This window comes from Belonocnema kinseyi, chromosome 6, assembly GCF_010883055.1.
Source record: "Belonocnema kinseyi isolate 2016_QV_RU_SX_M_011 chromosome 6, B_treatae_v1, whole genome shotgun sequence".
Taxonomy (NCBI): domain Eukaryota; kingdom Metazoa; phylum Arthropoda; class Insecta; order Hymenoptera; family Cynipidae; genus Belonocnema; species Belonocnema kinseyi.
This window is the reverse complement of record NC_046662.1, coordinates 139,835,648-139,858,599: the sequence shown is the minus strand read 5'-3', so window position 1 is coordinate 139,858,599 and position 22,952 is coordinate 139,835,648. Positions and strand designations below refer to the sequence as shown.

The 22,952-nt window shown below is 35.8% G+C and overlaps 1 protein-coding gene across 8 annotated transcripts in view; it reads left to right on the top strand.

Moving 5' to 3' along the window:
- LOC117174092 (speckle targeted PIP5K1A-regulated poly(A) polymerase-like) overlaps positions 1-22,952 on the top strand; it is a 209,117-nt gene that overhangs the window by 122,525 nt on the left and 63,640 nt on the right. Inside the window, exon 1 of one of the 8 annotated variants that reach the window (XM_033362802.1) lies at positions 22,806-22,903. The exons of the other annotated variants lie outside the window; for them this stretch is intronic. The gene's annotated coding sequence lies outside the window, so the exon portion shown is untranslated. Of the gene's footprint in view, positions 1-22,805; positions 22,904-22,952 lie in introns of those variants that run through there. 8 annotated transcript variants of the gene reach the window in all.

Here is a 22,952-nt window from a genome sequence, read left to right as displayed (position 1 = left end):
TCATTCTTATGAGATGCAGACCAGTTGAAAAACTGAACTCAGGAAGTTATGGTTTGATTTAGTTTTAATTAGCAGAATTAGTTTATTGGCACAATTTGAAGAAATTGTGAAAAAGTTTCATGAAAATCGGTTAATATTTACAGTAATTATGGAAACATTGAACTATATACAAAAGTGTACCCTTTGCTGAAAACTTGACATTGAAATTATTTAAACAAATTCCATTTATTTAAATAATTGAAAATTAACGAAATAATCTTAATAAATATTCCACTAGACCAATAGTAATAATTTTTAGATAAAAAACAAATGTTCAAAAGCAAAATTATTGAAACAAATTCTATTTGTTTAATAGTTGGAAATTAATTAAACAATGATGATAAATATTCCACCGGATGAATATTAATAATTTTAAGTAAAAAAAGGCCAGAAGACAGTGCTCAAAAGGTTGATTTCATGAAGAATTAACATTTTTGGTTTCAAGGGTAGGTTTCAGGTACAAAGGTGTGAAAATCTGCAATTGAACAATGCTGTTACATGTTTGACAAACATCAATTGTAATAATTTTGTCCATTTATAATATTTGCCACTAATATCTTGAACCTCAATTGTTGTTTTAATGAAATACGTACAATTATTAAGGCTCATTATTTGCAGTTATTTAGTAAGACTTCTGAACCAGGACTATTCAACAGAATACTGATTATTCCCATTGAGAGAGTAGTAAAAAGAAAATTAATACACCACAATCTGCCCTCCCAGAAGATGTACAAGTTTATTATTAATCACTGTTTCATCTGACTCGTAGTTCTTGATTTCTTCAAAAAAAAAACATCATTAAATATAACAGAATAAAACATTGGACTGGGAAACTCGCTCGATTTATCCTTATGACTTTCTCTCGATAAAAAGAACGTTTCTGTTTCTAAGCCGTAACTAAATGCGGCATTTTAATCATTAGACAGAGGCGAGAGAGAAAAAGTAATGGCGAAAAAAAAGATAAGAGAAGAAATAATAAAAAAAAGTTGATGAGGAGTTAGGATAAAAAAGGAAGGATTTTGGGATTAATTGCAAGATTAGAGAAACACTCAGATGGAAAATGATTAAATATAAATGAAAACAAGACGAAGATAATGAGGTTTATAAAAGGAGGGGAAGAAAGAAAGAATGTACGGGGAGATGGAAGGGAGTAAATTTGGAAAAAGTAAAAAAGTTTAAATATTTGGAATATACCTTGCAAACAAATCGAGATCATAGAGCTCATATCAGAGAAAGGATAAAGAAAGCAAGGGTAATGAAAGAGATATGGGGCCATCCATATACACGTGGACAATTTTTCACCACTTTCTGAGCCCCCCCCCCGTGGGCAGCCGTAGAATTTGGACAAATCCCCCCCCCCCCGTACTTTGTCCACGTGGACGTATTTTATGAAAATATAGATATTATTAGTTTTCAAAATGTCCGTGAGGTCGCGACAATTCCATGGACGTCATTTGAGTACTCACTAAAATTTCAGATTCTTTTGTTTTCATATGTCAACAGTTCGAAACTCGTTGACTGACTAACAGCTGTTGGTGCATTTTGCACCAATTTATCGTTAAACTGGTCGGAAATTCGAATGAAAAAACGTAATTTTTGTACTCTTCAAACCCACGGGGAATGATTATTTGGATGCTAAAAACTAACAATAAGTTTCACTGGCAGCTCCTTAGTGGTGCCAAAGTTAACTAACAGACTGTGAAACATGTCAAAAATTTGAGAGAAAAAACGTAATTTTAACACTCTTGAAACCCATTGGGAATGATTTTTTAGGTGCAAACAACTACCAAGAAGTTTGACTGGCAGCTCCTGAGTGGTGCCAAAGTTGAATGGCAGGCTGTCAAACATGCCAAAAATTCAAGTCAAAAAACGTGATTTCAGTACTCTTGAAACTTATTGTTGCGAGCTGTGAATTTACATAAAAAGTGAGATTTTCGTAGTTTCTTTTTTTATATACATATTATTTTTATAGGAGTATCCTATAGATGATAATTTTAGTTAATGAAAAGGACAAAACTTTCATCCGGTTGCTGATTAAAATGTCAGTCAACTTTGGCAGTACTCAGGAGCTGCCAGTCAAATTCTTTGTTAGTTGTTTGCACCAAAACAATCATTCTCAATGGGTTCGAAGAGTACTAAAATGACGTTTTTTCACTCGAATTTTTGACATGTTTGACAGTTTTCCAGTTAACTTTGGCACCACTCAGGAGCTGCCAGTCAACCTTATTGTTAGTTTTTAGCATGCAAACAATCATTCCCCGTGGGTTTGAATTGTACTAAAATGACGTTTTTTCACTTGAATTTTTGACTAATTTAACGATAAATTTTTGCAAAATACACTAACAGCTGTTAGTCAGTCAATGAATTTCGAACTGTTGACTATGAAAACAAAAGAATCTGAAATTTTAGTGAGTACTAAAATGACGTCCATAGAATTGTCGCGAGCTCCCGGACTATAAGAATTTCAAAAGGAGCGATGAATTAGCTGAAAAATTCGAGTTAGCTTAGGAACGTGACGAGGACGAAAATCTCATCATGAAATCTGAGCCAGATACTTGCTAGCTCTAAAGGTTGAACCATCTCTTGGAAAATCTTTACAATTTTTTGGTTAGTTTGTTGCCACAAAAACTTTGAGAAAATCATCAAAGCTCTATTACGAGTTTTCTTTTAACCGAGTGAGGCTCTATTCAGAGTTTGCTTTACAGCAAGTGAGGCTCTACTAAGAGTTTTCTTTAAAATGAGTGAGGCTCTATTCAGAGTTTTCTTTTAAAACCGAGTAATGCTTTATTAAGAGTTTTCTAGAAATCGACTTAGGCTCTTTCAATGATTTTACTTATACTTGGTGTGTAAAATAAGTATTTCTGTTGAATTATTGACAAGTGGAGACTCTTTTTCGTTCATATCTTTTGTGAACTCTCTAGTTTCTGAGTATAATCTCAGTTCTAAGCTCTTTATATCTTGACTGCTACCTTTAAGTTTATTGAGAAACTCCACGAAGTGTGAACCATCTATGGTTTGTTAACAATACTTTATCTCATTGATTTCAAATAAACGTTATTTGAGTGAAATGTGTGTATTTTGATTTTGATCACTAGTGCAACTTAAAAAGTTATAAATAACTTTAAATATTATATATAAGATTGTAAAAAAATTTAAACGGAGGTATTTAAAAGGCGGAGACACATTCCGGGGAAAGCACAATATCGACCCCACTGAGTTGTTTAAACCTAGAAATGTTTACTAGAATTCGTATACTAAACTAAAACGGAGTCTGTCAAACCTCGAGATGCTTCCTAAAATTCGTCAACAGCCTAACAAATACATTATGCAGGAGGAATAAGTGACACGTGTATTAAATATGGACTCAACATAAATTTCCGTCTAGAGAAATATCTGCATTACCTGCTTACTCGGATACGCATTCCTTCAAAAACAGAATCTCACAACCGCCTTAATATATTAAATAATACATTCGGTGGTTGGAACTCACTGTTGGGTCTGAGGTCAGTCTACGTCACAACCACTTTTCGAAGTCTCATCAGGTTTCAACCGCCTTCTGGATACAGATCACTTTCCGTCGTATCTACAATTTTTCCTTTTAACCCTTGAGTCAGGGACCGTTACTAAACCACAGTTCTTCGTCACGTTCTTCAGTACAAATCTTCGGCACGTTCTCCAGTGCAGTTCTTCGTCACGTTCTCCAGTGTAAGTTTCATCTTGTTCTCCACTACGGTTTCTCCCATGCAAGGAGCTCTACTCCCGTAACATTCTCATGAAGTCTACTTCTCTCGTTGAACGTAAATCTCGGGTAAGATTTAGGTCACTTATTTTCTTTTCTTCGTTTGAAATTTAAGTGAATCTGGAATAAAGTAATTGACGATCAAGATTTTTCTTTATGTTCAATCTTTATGATCTGAAAAATATGTCAGTGTTACAAATTATATTCTTATGCATTTACGAAATATACCCTCATGCCCGATAAAAGCTTAGGCACGGAAAGACGCATTCGAAGTCAAACCACCGCGCAAACCGATTCCGGGGATTCGAATACCAATCCTAAAATTAGACTCGGTATTTTATTTGATTTGGGATAAAACCTATATGCAAGCTATTACAGAGTCAATCATTTTATAACCATTGTAAATTTAAATGTATTAGATAAAAGTGAAGGTAATCAAACTCGAGGTCTCAATCAAACACCGACAAAGTAGTCTTAAAAGAAAATAAGTTTTAAAATCAGAGACTCGCCCTCTTTAGATCACTTAAAAAATTTTCAAGTTTCGAACGAAAGCAGTACAATAAGCTCCAGTGATTTAAATTCGGGTAAACCTCTAGATAAATTCAGTAGAACTCTCGCATTTGCAAATTCAACAATTATAGGTGCAGGAAATTCTCTGGCTGACATTGACAACCAGTCCTTTTTGGCTATTACTCAAGACTCCCAATCCACTACAAGGAAAACTTTTACAGATCCTGAATAAAACCACGGGAGTAATACAAAACCCTTTTCACATTTCATGCAGAATCTTACCACTCCCTCGATGTAAAACATTCAACCTAATATGTCTATACCCAATAATCAACAGGTCTCCCTCGAGACACACTGGAAGTTGTACCTATTTTTGATAGTTGAAGCTTGCCCCTTGCGCATTTTATAGAAGGGTGCGAAGAAGCAAAACAGACACAACCTTCCATTCTTATAATAGATAAAAACTTGGTCAATATAATGGAAAGACTTGAAAGGGTCGACGAATTAGTCAAGCGGTTGAAGAACATTTATTCTCCTTCTAAAACAGTATACCAATTACAGGGTGAGTTAGGCAGCACGTATATATGGGCAAGGAAAAGCGTGTTATCTTATACCACTAGACTCAAAGAAATTGCGAATCAAATTTTTGACTCACATCGGATTAATAATGATGGGCCATTGGATCATGGATTTAAGATTGGGTTCGAAAAGAATCTTGTTGAGTTTTTTTTTGCGCGAACTTAGATTTGAACTCTAAAATAATGCTATCGAAATTGAAAAAAACTTAATAAATTATGCAACCGCGGATCTACGATTAGGCTAAATGACGTACAATCAGACGTTATAGTGTGCCAGATATGCAACTGGAGGAGACAGGCTGCGCCCACCTTTTGAGCAGTCGGAAATCTTAACCGGCATACACAACCCCCTTCTAATAATTTACCCTAACGCTTTACCACAAGCACAAAATAATGAAAGTCAATTTCAACACGAAAATTCAAATCCAGTGAAAAATAAAAATAATTGGATTTTTATTCAAGGGTTGTCGAAAAAAACAATACAAAAATAAAATGCCTGAGCAACTAAATCCTCAGCAACACCAAGGAATTTCGGGAAACGGACAAGACCTTCCCAGGCAGGGTACGAAGGGTCAGGTATCCCTTTAATGAACTATACGGGTGCGGGGCAAGATCTCTTAAAAGAGGCTATGATTGAACCATCAATGTCTGTAAACAAAAATAAAATCCTAAAATTAACCCTTATAAACGAATATTCTGTTTACACTTTAGGTCAGGTAAAGGTAAACCTTTTCGCATATCTAACAGCCCTTAATATTATACCGAATGAAGTCCCCGTAAATGACGATTGTGTTTCAGGCTCCGAATTTTTTATAGACAGCAATGTTAAACTTAATTATGCCGCAAGATGCCTCGAAGTGGATGAAATAAAATACCATTTCGCATAAAAAGACACCATCGCATTACCAGAAAGATCAATTTCGGACATTGATTTAATCATTAAGGGCATGTGATACTTCGTCGTATAGTTAATCGGGTACAGTTGTCGGTAAGCTCTCTAGAATAAGAATGGGAAACAACTGTAACATACATAACCTCGAAATATACACACACGTTTTTAGCAAAATAAAATTTTTTGGAATTAACAGACAAAAAAAGTGTGCAGGGACGTCCATTACCATGTTCGCTGTGATTCCTCAGATTTTGAAGACAAAATATTTATTACTCTAGGAAAAAAGCCGGGGGAATCTAATACTGATAAAATTGATACTAATGTCTAAGCACCATGTTCGCCAGACATTATCGCCGTTTTATAGAGGGCTTTTCAAGAAAATTTACACTTACGACTCAACTTCTGAAAGAGACATTCTTTTCAAATGGACAGACAAATAACAAAATACGTTTGATCCACTCACAAATGAACTATGTGAGGAACCCTTTTAGAAATACCTGATTTTGATCAGCCATTTGTTCTAACGATGGAAGCCTTAGTGTTTGCGATTGACGGAATATTATGTCAAGGCGAAATTGAAAGAGATAAGTCAGTAAACTACGTATCAAGAGCACTCAATATTTCTGAAGTCAAAGACGACAAGTAGAACAAAGAGGCTTTATCAATTGTATTCTGTGTTTCGCCTTTTCAACACTATCTGTATGGCAGGAAATTTAAAAACGTTACCGATCATAAACCACTTATCTTTTTTCAAACCTCGAGCGATCCATGCTCGCGTGTTACCAGATGAAAATTGAAATTGGCAGAATCCGGAATTACCAATAAAATAAATTATATACAGCATGATATTCCAGTAGAGAAATACGAAAACTTGGTAAATTTTTAAGAATTTCCAGTCTTACAAGAGCACATCTTTGACATCAAATTTCGGAGAAGAAGTAGATTTAATATATCTCGAAGAAATCGATTACGAAGCTCTTGAGGAAGAAAATTAAAAAAATACAACTTCTGAAGAAGATACGAAGTTTGCTCATATCAATACGAGTCCCAAAGATTCTGCAAATGTTTTTAACTCTTTCGTTTTATTCGTGATAAGCATAATGAGCACATTAACGAATATTTCATAAATCACAAATTTCAGAGAAAATATTAAGAAACTGACAAATCTTATATCGGAGAATTTTTAAAGGAAATCGGAAAACTCAATTAAATCAGATAAATCTGTAAGTAGTAAGTCAGGATAAATAAATCTTGAAAATGAAACTTTACAATATCAAGAAAGTTCAGAAAATCATTCAAATAAAGATCTTAATTCCACACCAGAAAAAAAGAAAACGTGGAAGGCCAAAAGACGTTCAAGATTAAGTATCAAAAATAAAAAAGAAACGAAGTGGGCCTCACAAGGAAGATACACAAGGTAAGTTTATTAAATCACCAAATAAAAATCTAGAATTATTTGAAGAAGAATCAGATCTAGAATCCAGAAAATCAAGATTATTGCGAAAAAGTAGTTTTGAAAAGGAAAAATGGTAATTTAGAAGGAAACGAATTTGAAGAAGATTGTTCAAATGGCATTGAAGAAGCAATTTTTTCAGATGAACACGATGAATTAGAAATGTTTGATGAAACTCAGTTAGATAATAAAGAAAAGCGTCCCCTGGAGAAACCCCCCCCCCCCTTATTGATCGCCCATTTCTGGAGGCAGAGGTCAGTTAAGAATCCGTAAAGATAGCTACACTTATTTTATATCAACTAATGGCACCCCAAAATATAACGGCTCTTGCAGCCTAGCGACAAAGAATGAGTCACATCAATTAAAAAATCTTTCCGTTTGTGTAGCAAAGGAAATCAAGAAAGGCAGTTTTGATCACATACTATCAGTATGTATCACTGTATCACTGCCTATTGAGTCAGAATCTGGAGGAAATCTCTCAGAACTAATAATTAATATTAAAATGTCAATCCAATCATTGAAAACTCTAGATGAAAAACTAAAATTACGCCTAATTGGTATTGCAAAAACTTTTCAGATAGCGCATATCGATTGGCAAGAAGTTTTGGGAATTTTCAAAGCCACCTTTGTGGGCTTTCGGACTAAAATTATAGACTGTAATAATATTATTCAGTGTACCGATAATGAAGAACAAAAATCGATAAAATGCGATTAGAATCAGGTGTTACTTGCAAATTATCCTAAACCTTATGCATTGATGAAAAGGGCAGATATACCTTTTGGGATCCTTTACCGAAAGTTATTTTCCATTTCAATGGATATGAAATGCTATACGAAGGTCTAGCTACAAAAATCCAAGATAATAGTACTAATGAAATTCTATTTTCACTAACTACACAAGAAATCACCTTTATTTTAGAAAAAAAGAGATTTTGAAGTATGTCAGTATACATTGTCAATAATAAAACACAGCTAACTCTTCATATTAGAAACAAAACCTGGAAAAACTTCTTTTCATAATAATAACCCAAAAATTAAAAATATGGATATGTTTACATATGTAAATTTAAAATTTATTCACGTAGAAAGACGCATTTGAACAGAAGTAAAACGACTTTACAGTGATCTTTTACATCACCTTTGTACTTTAGTAAGAGAATTATTTGAAAATGCTTTGGCTTTAGCAACCCAAACCCCTGATAAATTTGCTTTTAATTGGATGAAAGGCCCAGGATATATGTCAGTAGTAGCAGGTGAAGTAGTTCATATTGTAAAATACGTACCCGTGGAAGTAATTCACAGGCAGATAAATGAATGTTATTCACAACAACCAGTACTTAAAGAAAACTCTTCAGTATTTCGCAGTCCCCGAACTTATATGTTAAATATGACAGGTACAGAAATAAACTGTAATCCATTTGTACATTCTGTCTATAAAATAGAAGAAGATTGGTATACAATTTTACCAAACCCAATTGAATCCAAATATGCAGAAATAATTCAACTATTAAAAGTACCCACTTGGAAATATAATAATCCCACTTCCCTAAAAACTAGCGGAATTTATCCCCAATCTGATATAAATAGATTACGCGACCATATTATGTTCCCTGCTGGAAAACCTATCTTACTTAACATTTTAGCATGGGCAATTATGTTGCAATCTATAGTAAATCAGGGAATGTCGCTAATGAACTTAAGGATGAATAAACGTTGAATAAAATAACAGCATCAGCCTGGGGTAAATTTTGGATTTTATTTACAAGTTTCGGATCGGCAAGTGTTCGTTTTATTGGAGTTGTAATTATTATGAAAGGAAATAGTTTATCACGGACAAATTTATCCACGGACATACACTTTATAGAATTTTTGGTTGTTCCTTTCACCTATTGGGAGCTATATGGGACTCAGTTACTCATTTGCTATTACCAATAGGGAGGAATACAAACACACCCAACCAATTCAAACCAAACGCACGAGAAGCCATGCAAAATAGTCACTCAATAAACACATAAGGTCAACACAAGTTTGAGAATAAAAAAGCTAACTTGGATGATCAGCCAAGTCAACATATCTATCCTAATTCTCAACTATCTGAAATCTCAGTTAGACCGAACGATATTGTCCATGTTTGAATCTATCGCTTTTACACTTTTATCGGTCAATCTCACTTCATTATGAATCCTACATGCTTTGTAACTCTATTGCATGACCTTTTAAGAAAGCATTTTTTTGCAATACCAACCTATGCATTTCATTCGAACAAATCAATTGGAAACACAGTATTTTACACTCTTACACTTACATATGGAAATTGTACAGTAATTTACACGGGCTCAGATAAAGCATGTGTGCTACAAAACGCAGCCCGAAATTTATTCACGGTTTCGGATCGAAAAATAATTTCAGGTTTCATTAACAATTTATACATGTCAAGATACCTTAATATAGAACTTGAGCTGCAAAAACATGTGTTATCAAAACAATCTACCACGACCTCAGTATACATTCCTAAACATAATAATGTGTCGGGAGACATGCATAAAGTAATTATTAAAGTCGCAAAATATGAAACTTCGAGCATGGCAAACCATCTCTTGGTTGCTCAAACTCAAGTCGCCGCTAGAATGTTTAATATTGTTAAAATATTTGGCAACCGTTCGCAACACCTGAGTATTCAAAGTAAAATTTGGGCATCACGAGAGAGAAATCATCAGACCTACTCTTGTAGTAGCACCAAGTTTACCAACCCAGCAACAAAGGCTGATACCGTATTAATCTCATCACAAAACCCAAATCTCGAAGAATTGTCCTTGTTGTGGATTTATCATAAAAATCCAGAAAACTATGATATAAGCGAAAAAGACAAAAAACACTTCTACGTAAACTACAAATAACATTTTGCAATCTTTTTTTTTTTTTTGCACACAATTCCTATAAATTTCTTATCAAATAAATTTTGGAATACGAGAGTACATTCTAGTCAAATTGTGAAACAAAAAATGCTAACCTGTTAGAATCTTCATAAATACTTAAGAAACTAGCAAATATAAAAAATTTCTTCCGTGGAAAATCCCCTGAGGAAATTCATGAATCATTTCTCGTCAGCTTCGTAAATGTTAATGAGTAGCTGTGCCTTTTTAGCAATCTCCTCTACAAGAAACTCAATAACACTATCAAGATCTCGATGATCTTCCACTAACAAACTTCCCAGCAAAGATAATTTTGTTTCTGACAAGTTCTCTATTTATGACATGATCATACATTAATTATCAATAAAGTTACAGTTTGACGAAAGTTTAAAAACACAGTCAACCGCGTCAATTACACGACAGTGAACTTGGACTTGTTATACTTTGTTGAAAAATCATTAGAAACGAGGTGAAAAAAATCAGGTGAATTCCTTGACATTTTCTTTAAAAATAGGTGTCATACAAATTAAAAAATCTAAATAATTGTAGGTTACAGAGTACGTGATAGAGGTGGACCTTATCTTAGCTTCAAATTATGATAGAAAGCTCAGCCAAACCTTCATATATGTACAAGAATTTAAGTAGTACAATGACATACGAAATAAAGTTTCAAAATTATTAAATAATTGTCTATTAGCAATTATTTTTCCTATTTTTTTAGGTCGCTTGGGGGCGGCGATTGTAACTGATCCAGGAAATATACCCAACCATAACTTTCCACTCCAGGGATCCCATTGATTTCCAATTCAGTAACTCTTCCAGAAGCCTGAAACTATATTCGAGTGCATTCCGGTAATAAGGTAGCTGAGGATGAATGCCGAATAGTAACCCTCGACTGACACTGATACTGATGCCTCCTTTTATTCGCTAAAGAAAAAAATGTATAGAAAAAATAATTGCTAATAGCCAATTATTTAATAATTTTGAAACAATATTTCGTATGTGATTGTATTATTTGAATTTGTTTAGTTACCTCAAGGTTTGTCTGAGCTTTATATCACAATTTGGAGGTGATATAAGGATTTCTTATATAATTAACATTGTAAGCTACTATTATTTAAAATTTGCAGTTTTTATGATGCCTATATTTACAGAAAATCTGAAGGAATTCACCTGATTTTTTTCACCTCGTTTCTTCTGATTTTTCAACAAGATATAACAAGTCAAATTTCATTGTCGTGAAATTGACGCTGTTAACCCTGTTTTTAAACCTTCGCCCAACTGTAACTTTACTGATAATTAATATATGATGGTATCTTGAATAAGGAATTTGTTCGCAATAAATTATCTTAGCAATGAAGGTCATAACATTCTTAAACGAATTTTTTCACTGACATACTAAAACTTTACAATCCCTATTCTAAAGCGAGGTACAATTATAGTTCAGTTAGTGAATATCAAAGTATCACGGATTTCGCCTTTAATAATCCTACATAATAGTTTTAATCATATAATTGTCGATCTTCGACTTACTTTCTATAAAGTTCTTTATTCGTTATTCTATCTTTAAAAGTGGGTCAATAGACCAAAATCATAAAGCCTTTCGTAAGGTTAGAACAATTTCTATAATACGTGGCTAAAAAGGGACATTCCCATAAATCTATAATAGTTCCTTATTTACCCTCTTGTTTTTATATTGCCTGTCGCTCAGGCTCTAATCTCTAGGGGCGAAAGAGGCTACCTAGGTCGCTTAGTTATGCAACGAGGGTCTCAGGCCGCTCAGTCTAACAGTCGGTTGCTATTGTTACGGGGCCTCAGTTGTAGGGCGGAAGTTAGGGGGCGAGCGCCTACGAGTCGTAAAAGACACAAATTTTAGGAAGACACTAAGGTCTTATTATCTTCTCAAGAATATTATTCCTCGTTCTAGCCTTTACTCGGCAAAATGTGCTTTCAACAGGATATATAGGGTTTTAAGTCTCTAAATCTCTTCTACACAATTTGGTGGATAATCGTCAGATCATAAATATTTTAGCATCTGTTTCTATAGACGGAGGCTCGGAAACTCGAAGACACTCGAAAAATAGAGTCAACGATTTCATCAATCTGATACACAAAGATAGTTAAAGATAAATATCTTTTATTGACACCTTCAGAAGATACTATCCAACTGGGCTTTCGTGGAGAGAACTTAACCGAATAAAATTCCAATCACTTGGAATTTTATTCTTTCAGAATCGAACTATCTCAATCTTACGTAACGTCGTTGAGGAAGGAGTTGTTGGAGTTTGCGATCAAGACCTCTGACCAGTGCGGCGGTACTTGTTTTCAAACCGAACGGTACTACTCGGAATTCGTAACTTCGAGCGCGGTATTGAAACGCCTTATATTTTCTTGAATCCGGGTGCAGTGGTACTTGCCAAAAGCTGCTCGTCATATCGATGTTAGACATAATATTCATCCCTTTTGCACTTTTAAAAAATTGCTTCCGCAGGCTCCGGGTATTCCCAGTCTTCAATCAATATGACGTTCAATCGCCATGCGTCCAAGCAGAGCCTAATCGTTCCGTCCTTCTTTACTACCAGTACCACAGGGTTGATATATGAGCTATTGGATCTTTGTATTACACCTAAGTTTAACATAGGCTGGATTTCTTCCTCTACCTTCTCTCTATGTGCTATTGGGTACGGAAATGACCTTGAAATTAACCGGATATGACAGGCAGCGCCCGCGGCGACCAAGGCCTGCCATTCCTAGTGGATAGACGTTTGACATTTACACAAGTTAGCACGTGTGCGTTGTTTTTAAATATAAGAAATAAATAGATGATTACTTTGAAAACGTATGTAACATTTTTCAAAGCAAAACTAAATAATAGAGGAAACTTTCATGCAAAAAGATTTAGGGAAAAAATTGTCTTTTTATTCCAGCTAAACCCGTTCTAGTTTCGTTGTTGGTTATGAACAGTACCATACAAATTTCTGGTAGAATATCAACAAGTGAATTGATGATGTATATTTTAATTAGAACAGTGTTTCAAGCTATAAGTCGTTCTGTCGATTTTCATCCTGAGACATTGAATAAGGGAAAAAGTTTAGCATTAATTCATGTGGTAAGCGTGCAGAAGTGAAAATAAAGGCAATAAGCCAAATTCAGTGCAGCGTTATCAGACTAGCATCTGTTAGTTCTCCACAATACGACGTGAAATTACAGGTGTTTGTTAAATAACAAATAAATTTTAATACAAAGAGAAGCATTAGAGAGATTTATAATTATAAATTTCCTTACATTTTTCTTTACGATGAAAATATTGATAAATTATAAGTGAGATGTGGGACACTCACTATGAAACATTCAAATAAATAATGAAAGTAGGTTTGGTTAAAATTTTCCTTTTCATAAGCATTGCTATTTTGTAAATTTACTATTATAGATACTGTGTATTATTAAGGTTTCAGTTAACATTTACTCTAACTTTATGAACCCAAGAATCAAAATGTGCCACAGGCATCTTAGGACATAAAAATACCAATTGTATTTTTATCCGGAATTGAATTATTTTAAATAATTTTTTCTCAATTTTTCAAATTAATAATTATTAATATTTCGTCAGTAAAATATTGAACACCATTGGTTAATTAATATTTCATTGTGTAAACAAAGTTCATTTATTCAAATAAATTTTTCTCCAAAATTATTTTTTTACATAAATATTACTGTAGTATAGTTAAGTGACATAAATTTATTTTCAATTATTCACCAATCTTTAAGGTAGTAAATTATTACTTATTTTCAACAACCTTAAATTTGTTTAAACAATAATATTTTTTCACAAAATATAATTGATAAAATTAAAATAAAATGTACTCCATAAATATTACGGGATAATTAAACTTTCTAACCTCAAAACCTCACAACTAGCATTAGGTTTACAAAGATAATTAATCGTATAAATATAATATTACTGACTTAATTAACACAATAATTTTTCCAGATATCTTAGTATTTCTTTTTAAAAAAACACAAGTATTGAAATACTTAATGTGATATTTGTAATCCGATAGGAGATCTGTCATTGACAAGAGAAATTCAAAATGCAACTCCAAACAAATCGTTTAATAAACTCGAGCAAAAGTTTTTATCCCTAACTAACGAATGGTTTCTCTTCCTTGATTTGCAGTTTGCTGATAATTTGTCAGCCGTCCTGGTTGTCGTCGGAACATCTGGCGATGTGTCCATAATATCTTCCCGAGTTTTCTCTTTCTTGTTCCGTGAGTGCGTGACTTTCCGCCATTTTGTCTCGGGTTTCTTTTTACGTCATACTCTCCATTTTGTTTTCGGCTGCCTTCATCTTATAATATTCTGATTGCTGGTTGGCCCTGGATGTAAGGGTAGGTCAGCGTTTTAGAGTTCAGATCGTTGGTCGTGTTGTGCTCATCCAATACGCCAATTCTAATGTTGCATGTTCGTGATAGGCGTGGCACCACTAAAAACGGTAATTGAATTACGGTATTTGGCGACTGCGGTTAATGGTAGACAAGGATGCTGATTGAATCTTTCTCGGTTGGCGTTGAGAAATTCTTCTGAGATACATATGATCTCAGCACCTGTGTCAATAAGTGCCTTTGTGACTATTCCAGCAATTTGTATGTTTGCTGTATAGCATTTAGATCTTTTTTGTTTTAGAGCCTTTGTATTTGCTTGCATGAGCTCGTCACGAGTATTCGTGAGCATATTTACGAAGCAAGTTACATCGGTGGAAACGTCGACTTCTTGACCTTTTTTTATTATAATTTATTGACATGGCTCCTGCTTGTTTCCCTACCATATTTGGAACTCTGTATGGCGGTTGTTGTTGCCTCCACAAAAATTGTATCGATTTCCAGGATTTATCGTCTGTCGATTCGTCGGGTTCTTGCCATTTTTCTGCTGAAATCCATTGCCATGATTACTGGGAGGCGTGTAATTTTGTTGGGATTTCCAGGGTCTATTGTTATAGTAATTATTTTCTCTTGGCGCGTTATTTCTTTGCCGCCATTCTCTCGTTTCTGGATAACTGTTGTTTGTGGTATCAATTTTGTCGAACTCTTCTAATAGCTCGATAAGCTGCTCACTTTTATTTATACCTCGTCTGTTTATTGCGTATTTGATTTCTTCCCTATAATGACGGTCGAGTTTCATTATTACCTCTTTTTGCTTGAGTGGAGATGTCAATTCACTCACCTGAGCGAAAATGTGAGTGGCGTATTCAGCTCTAGATTGGTCCCGCGCTGTGTTGCAGCATCCAAATTCGAGTTTTTTTCGTACTTCATGTTGAATTCCTTCGTTCCATATCATTGTTGAAACTTTACCATGAAGGTAATAATATGGGTAATTGCCTCTTTTATGATTAGCCACCAATCACTGGGCGGACCTGAGAGGGATCTCTCTATTAAGTAATCAGTGACTGCCCTCCCCATTGTATTCTGGTAGGACGTATTTAATATCGGGCTGGGTTTGTGGCACCTGTCTCTTCGTGGGCCGGCTGATGGCATCGGTGACTTGTTCGTCCATTCGAGTTTGCGACGTTGCTAATTGGTTCACTCTAGTCTTGATACGAGCCTGTCGCTCTACGAGATGTTTCGTGAGGACTGCAGTAGCTTCCAGGGCGCGGCTTATTCCATTTTCTAGTAGCGTCAATTTTCGGTGTAGAGCGCTTTCCCTCTCGGCCTCTTCTTGGCTTCTATCCTTCTTTTCCTCGGCTATTGAACGACGCGTTCGCGCTTCCAGCTCTTCCATTCTTTGATTAATTGGTGCCCACAGTTGTTCGGAGCTTGAGTTAATTTCCTCAGATGGTGTGCTACGTGTGTCGTCCACATTTTCAGGTGATGCATCTCATATTGTTAAATGCGGGTCTTATTGGTCCGTTGCACTCACTAATTATTGTGTATTGATCACAAGAAATGTTTATATTTTCACTGGTTCGCGCACTACCTTTCATTTTTTTTCACTGTCGTTTCACTTTCGTTTTAATTATATAATTGCGGGACATTCCCATGAATCGATAATAGTCAATTATTTAGCCTTTTGTTTTTGTGTTGCCTGTCGCTCAGGCTCTAATCCCTAGGTGCGAAAGTGGCTACCTAGGTCACTTGGTTATGCAACGAGGGTCTCAGGCCACTCAGTCTAAGGGTCGGTCGCTATTGTTACGGCACCTCAGCTGGAGGGCGGAAGTAGAGGAGCGAGCGCCTACGAGTCGTAAGAGATACAAATTTTAGAAAGACACTCAAGTCTTATTTATCTGCTCAAGAATATTATTCCTCGTTCTAGCCTTCACTCGGCAAAATGCGTTTTCAACAGGGTATAGAGGGTTTGAAGTCTCTAAATCTCTTGTACACAATATGGTGGGTGATCGACTTTTGCCCTAGGAATTACCGGAGGCTCGGAAACTCGGAGATACTCGAAAAATAGAGCCAAGAATTTCATAGATCTGATACACAAAGATCATTAAAGATAAGTCTCTTTTATTAACAGCTTCAGAGGATACCTTCTAACTGGGCTCTTGTGGATAGAACTTAGTCGAATGAAATTCAAATCACATAGAATTTTATTCTTTCAAAGTTGAACTATCGGACAAGTTTCAGAGAGTTTAATCTCTGGGCTTCTCCTTCTGATTCGCCTCTGCGATCTTTACTTTTCAGACACAAGATCCAGGTAGCCGTTTTGCGAAAGGGTTGCTCTTTTTATAGTTTCACTTCCACTTCTCCATTCTCGATCTTACGTAATGTCGTCGAGGAGGAAGTTGCTGGAGCCTGCGCGCTATAGAGTTTCTTCTGTGGGATGCTGCTTTTTAGAAGGATCACACAGGAGATACTACTTTTGCCTATTTTTAGTCACCCCTTGTAACTCGAGGGTTACAGTTTATATACATACATGCCCTCCAAAATACATAATATTTAAATTTGTTGGTTGGGCGCCAGGCGCGCATGCGCTAACCGATTCCTACAAATTAAATCAACGGGGCAGGCAGGATTTGTCGACCCGAGCTAGCTTCAGTGCTCTGAAGAGTAATAGTAGAGGGGGTGGTTCACCTTTACTCGAAAAATTAAAGAAAATAGAAACACATTTTGGTACCGAAACGCGTCTTACTCGTAAATAAATTAAGCCTAGGTTTAGTAATAAAATTATTTGCACATTTATCCTATTAGTTCCTATTCGTAAAAAATTTACATTGAGGTTGACTTAATCCAAAAAAAGGCGATATCTATTCATGGCGCTCGATCGTTCGGCCGATCTTTCAAGGGCTAATTTACATCATAGCTAAAAATCTAGTTTAGTGGCTGACATAACTTAAAAATACCTAACAACAAGAAGAACAACAATTTTTAACCATAAGGTTAGGTTATCGTTAGCGGTACGATTCACACATGTATCATTTTCTGAAAATTAAAATTTAGTGTGCACGAGGCCAACATTGCGCCCTGAAAGCGAGGTTTTTAATACACAAAAGAAAATTCGCGACAGCGTTAAAACTGGGAAGCAAAAGATCACAAGAGTTACAAAATTTAAGTTAGATGACCACATGGCATCTGAAAGTTCGAAAGCAAAATACATAATACCCCGAATTTTTTTACGGGCACATGTTAAGTTAGGTGACTACTAAAAAGACAGATAAACAATCAGACCGGTAGCAATTGGGGGACTCGGGGGTTCCTCATGTTCGAAGCGCTAAACTATACCAAAGACACAACTCGAAAAGGAATCAAAATTCTCGAACATGAGAATCCGCGAGAATCCTCATCTTCACAAGAGAATAATTTTGGATCTTACCTATACGGTGAACAAAAGCACGGAAGCTGCAAAATTAGGAAAGAGAGCAAACTGAATCGGTTAAATCGCGGGCAAAATTTTATAGGCGTCTAGTGCCGCGACTGTTCCTTCGCAAGTGGCTGCATTTCGGTCGTCAAGCTCGTAGTCTCTTCTCCTATGGACCATTTATCCCAGCACGGCGCTGATTAGCTGCTTGCTCGGCGCTGTCCCAGGAGTGATTGGTTTGAATCTCGACTCACTCTTTTAGCACGTGGTGCCTGTTTGAAAGAAGATACAGGGGTGGCTCAACGGGTAGTCTGTAACTAACAAAAGATATCTACAGGGTAGATCCGCAGCATTTCCGGTAAATGAGGAAGCTCTTGTCCTCTCTGGAGCGAGAGTGTCCACATTGACCAAACATATGACAACACGTCTACGACAATCTAACCTGTTTCTCGTCCTCATTACGGGAGTCTTGAAGTAGACTGGGCTCTCGGGCCAGTGCTTTAAGCGTCAAGGGCCCTGTTAGAGGATGTGAGGACTTCCTATCACAAAGAAATTACTGGTGCAGTCCCCAAATATAGCTCCTGGCTACTAAGTTCATTTCGAACGCCTAGAGAAAAGGACCTGGAGTCATCCCTGGCTCTGGAGGCATCCCAGGTTTCCAACCAGGTTCTGGGAATATTGGAGACAGCAAACGGATAGGAGGGAACCAGATTCAAATTTAAATCTCGATTCTTAATTTGGAGTGAAAGCAGCGAGTAAATAACAAATAAAAATAACCTAAGAATTAATTCTACAATCTTAAAATTAACCTAAGTATGCCCTCGAGTGTCGTGCTACGTGCCGAGAGAACAGATTTTGCTTCGAACTTCAAATAATATTAAAAATGAAAGGATTTAAATTTTGTCTTGTTACAATATATTCACATATAAATACATAGAACAAACTTCAGAAAATTGATTATACCATTGAAAATTAATCAACTAATATAATACAATTAAAACAATTTTTCCGCGCATGGGATAATACATTTTTCATGACCTCGTTAAAGAAACTGCAAATAAAGAAAACAAATGCGTTAAATATTAAATTAGTATTCATACATATAAAAAATAATGATAACAAAAAAAGGAGTATTTACAATAATCGGGCATCCGTTGATGAATTTATATTGGACCCCATATATGGAAAAAGGCCTCTCAATTCCCATACTTCTCCAATGCTTGGTATGTCATATTAAAAAAATAATAAAGACGAGCTTCCCCTTCATTGGACTAATTAAACGGGCACGTAATAAGATGCCAATTCCATGCAAATGATCATACAGGTGTCACTAGTCTAAGCCCAAATGGGAATATTGTCCAAAAATTTGGAAAGAACCATTAGCCTCCTGAGACGCATATTTATTCAAATTTGCAAATTTATTTTTTGCAAATAAATTTTAGCAAATTTAGAAAATTTATCAGGCTTTGGACGTTGGTAAGAATGTCATGGATAAACTCATATTTACCCTAAGTTCTTTTCTGAATCTGCTCTTTCACCCTTCTATCGAAGTCATCGTCGCCAAATTGGTTTTTTTTTTTAAATTTACGCCAACTATAAAATTCTTTTTCGTGATTCTTTAACCATTTCGACGATATTCTCTCCAACAATGCCGGTACCTATTCCTACTAGGGGATTTATTGCCATATGCTGTGTCTCTGTCTGACGAATGATCGCGTATGTTCGTTTCCTTGTAGCCTATATTGCTTCAACGTGGTTTATTTTTTGGGCTTGCTCTAGGTATTTTATCTATGATAGGAGTAAATTTTAGAACTTCCGGTTGGTATGCTTCGGTTCGGCTTTCTGTGAAAGATGTACGGCTAAATTTGTTTAGATTTGTTTTATTGAGACCGAAACTTGTCTTCTTAACATTATTAGTTCTCTGATAGTCATTGTGAGATAAAGAAGAGGCAGTATTACGGAACATTGTACTTAGTTTAGGTACTTTTGTACTGTTTTTATGAATTGTGTCTAAATTTAGCTCTCGTTCCAAATCCAGGTTGAGGCTTCCGGACTCGTGGGGAAACGCACGTGAAATTTCGGTCTTATACTCTTTTCTAAAATCTGGGATTCGCACAAAATTATGCGTGTTTCTGTCATTCAGATTACCACTGTCTGAAAGTCTCAAGTGGCTGTCCCTTTGTTCGTTTGAATCGTATTTAGGGGTGGATCTCGAATGTTAAAAAGATTCGGCATTCCGAAAATTTATGCATAATTAAATGACACATTGATTGGGTTTATTGGAGGGAATAGCGTTGGTTTAATCTTTGGTGTCGAAACCGTGCTTTTTAATTCTGTGTAGGTTGTGACGTTATTGAGTGAATTCAAGAATGCCATTTTATAAGGAGAAAAAAAATTTTATTTTCAGGATCCGAAGCTAAAATCCAAAATCCCATAGGCCGATACAGCTCAACTTATTTTACCTAATACGTGTGAAACATAAATAAAACTATTTCTTGAGATGCCAAAAGTGTCCCTATGGAGTGTGACTCTCGTTCCGGACCCCTAAGTGAAGTGAAGAAAGTGGATTGTCCCGGTAAAGATGAGGGAATGCATGTCATCCCTCATCGAAAGTGACACATATGTATCCCAAAACCTGCATTTTCACTTTTAAGTTATAAAATTGACTCGAATATGGCGATATCATCCCCACGATTCGAGTTTGAGGAGGGCGAGATGTCACACTTTTCTGACAAAACGACGAATTATATGTCACAAGTTCTCTCAAATTATGCCAAAAATACACATACTACGTATTATATCCCCCTTCCAAATTTTTTTCCAATTGGGAATATTGTATTTAGACTCGAACGTGGGAGTTTTACTTCTACGATGTAGCGAATCATAATTAAGGATTTGTATCCCCTTCATTTAAAAGGCGGAGACCCATGCGGGGCAAATATTATGTCACTGTACAAATTCTGTTAAACATCGAGATGTTTCCTGCAATTCGTATACTAAACTAAAAAGAAGAACGCGAAAGCAATATAGAGGCGGAGAAATATTCAGGGGGAAACACAACATCCACTGCACGGAGTCTGTTAAACCTCGAGATGTTTCCTAGAATTCGTATACTAAACTAAAAAGAGGCATGCGTAATCAATACAGAGGCGAAGACATGTACAGGATGAAACACAGCGTCCACGCCACGGAGTCTGTCAAACCTCGAGATGCTTCCTAATATTCGTAAACAGCCTGACAAATACATTAGGCAGGAGGAACACGTGTAATCTATATGGACTCGACATACATTTCCTCCTACAGAAATATCTGCATTACCTGTTTACCTGGACACGCATCCCTTCGAAAACAGAATCTCCCAACCACCCCAATATATCAAATAGTACATTTCGGTGGTTGGAACTCACTCGTGGGTCTGAGGTCAGTCTACGTAACAACCACTCTTCGAAGTCTCATCAGGTTGCAACCGCCATCTGAAAACAAGTCAGTTTCCGTCGTATCTACAATTTTTCCTTTCAACTCTTGAGTCAGTGACCTTTACTAAACCACAGTTCTTCCTCACGTTCTCCAGTACAGTTCTTCGTCACTTTCTTCAGTGAAAGTTTCATCTAGTTCTCCACCACGTTTTTTCCCATACGAGGAGTTCTCCTCTCGTACCATTCTCATCAAGTATACTTCTTCTATTGAACGGAAATCTGAGGTAAGATTTAGGTAAATTATTTTCTTTCCTTCTCATTCTGGGTTATGTTCTCCCTTCTTCCAATTCATAAGTTGTGTTCTTTCAGGAACATAACCGAGGAAAAAGCAGAATTCACCATCTTTGCTTCTACATTCCAATATCAAATCATTTCTAATAAAATCAATTTATTCAAAAATTGTAAATTTCTTAGGGATTTACAGTAAACCAAATTGATTGTATGCAGTGTTTTACCACCGATCATTTGACTTTTTCCTGTTCCCTTAGTCCAGAGCCTTCGGCTCTGTAGATACATCAAGAGACCGAAGTATAAAATATAAATATAGACGTGTATAAAATATAAATATAGACGTGTTTCGACCTTTAGGAGGTTACAACTATGAGTCGGTCGATAAACGAGTCGCACTCTGCACGGATGTGCTCCTGCGGGATCTTCATCTATTCACGAGCAATAGTTCGTGCTCAAGGCGGCCGTTTCGAAAATTCGAAATTTTAAAATTTTACATGTTTTTCACTATTATTATTGCTTCAATGAAATTAAATTTTACTTTTAAAAATACAGAGTTCTTCAAAGTTGCAGTTCAATGGAGCCCCCAGTATATACCTTTTTAATTTTCTTGTGCAAGCATGATTTAAAATTTTTCAGCGATTTAGAAGTTTTAAGCTTTTGTCTCTATAGTACACTATTTTAAGTAAATAGCCTAATTTTTTATTAATTTAATAAAACTGAGGCCTCCAAACCTTGCACTCTTTTGATGTCTTAAAAATATCTTGGAATCTCTTATTTAGGATTTCTTAGTATCCATGATTCACGAACCATGCGTATTCATTTCCTCAAAGAAGTCCACCACAGATGCTAATATGTATGCCAAATTTTCTAGCTTTGATAGTAATCTTTGAAAGGGCATCCTATCGATTGCTTGGGCGAATTCCAGGTATACAGCGTCTACCAGGTTTCCAGAGTCCAAGCTTACTGTCAATTTATCAAGACAGTGTTGGACGTTCGTAACTGCAGATCGACGGGGACAAATTGATTTTGTTTTTAGAGATGACATCCAATTTTTAAATAAACAAACGCACTCGATTAAAAATTATGTTCTCCATTTTGCAAGCCACATAAGTCAAGGAAACCGGTCAGAAGTTCTTAGGATCAGTTTTGTCTCCACCCTTGCAGATCGGCAAGACCGTAGCCGATTTACATCACCTTAAAAGCTTGGCTTCCTTCAACAACTTTGGTTGTTGATCAGTGCTATTTGAATGATTCTATTTTGTTAACGAATCACTCAATTAAGGTAATACTTTTCAAAAAACTTCATTTTATCCTAATAAACATTTCTTTCG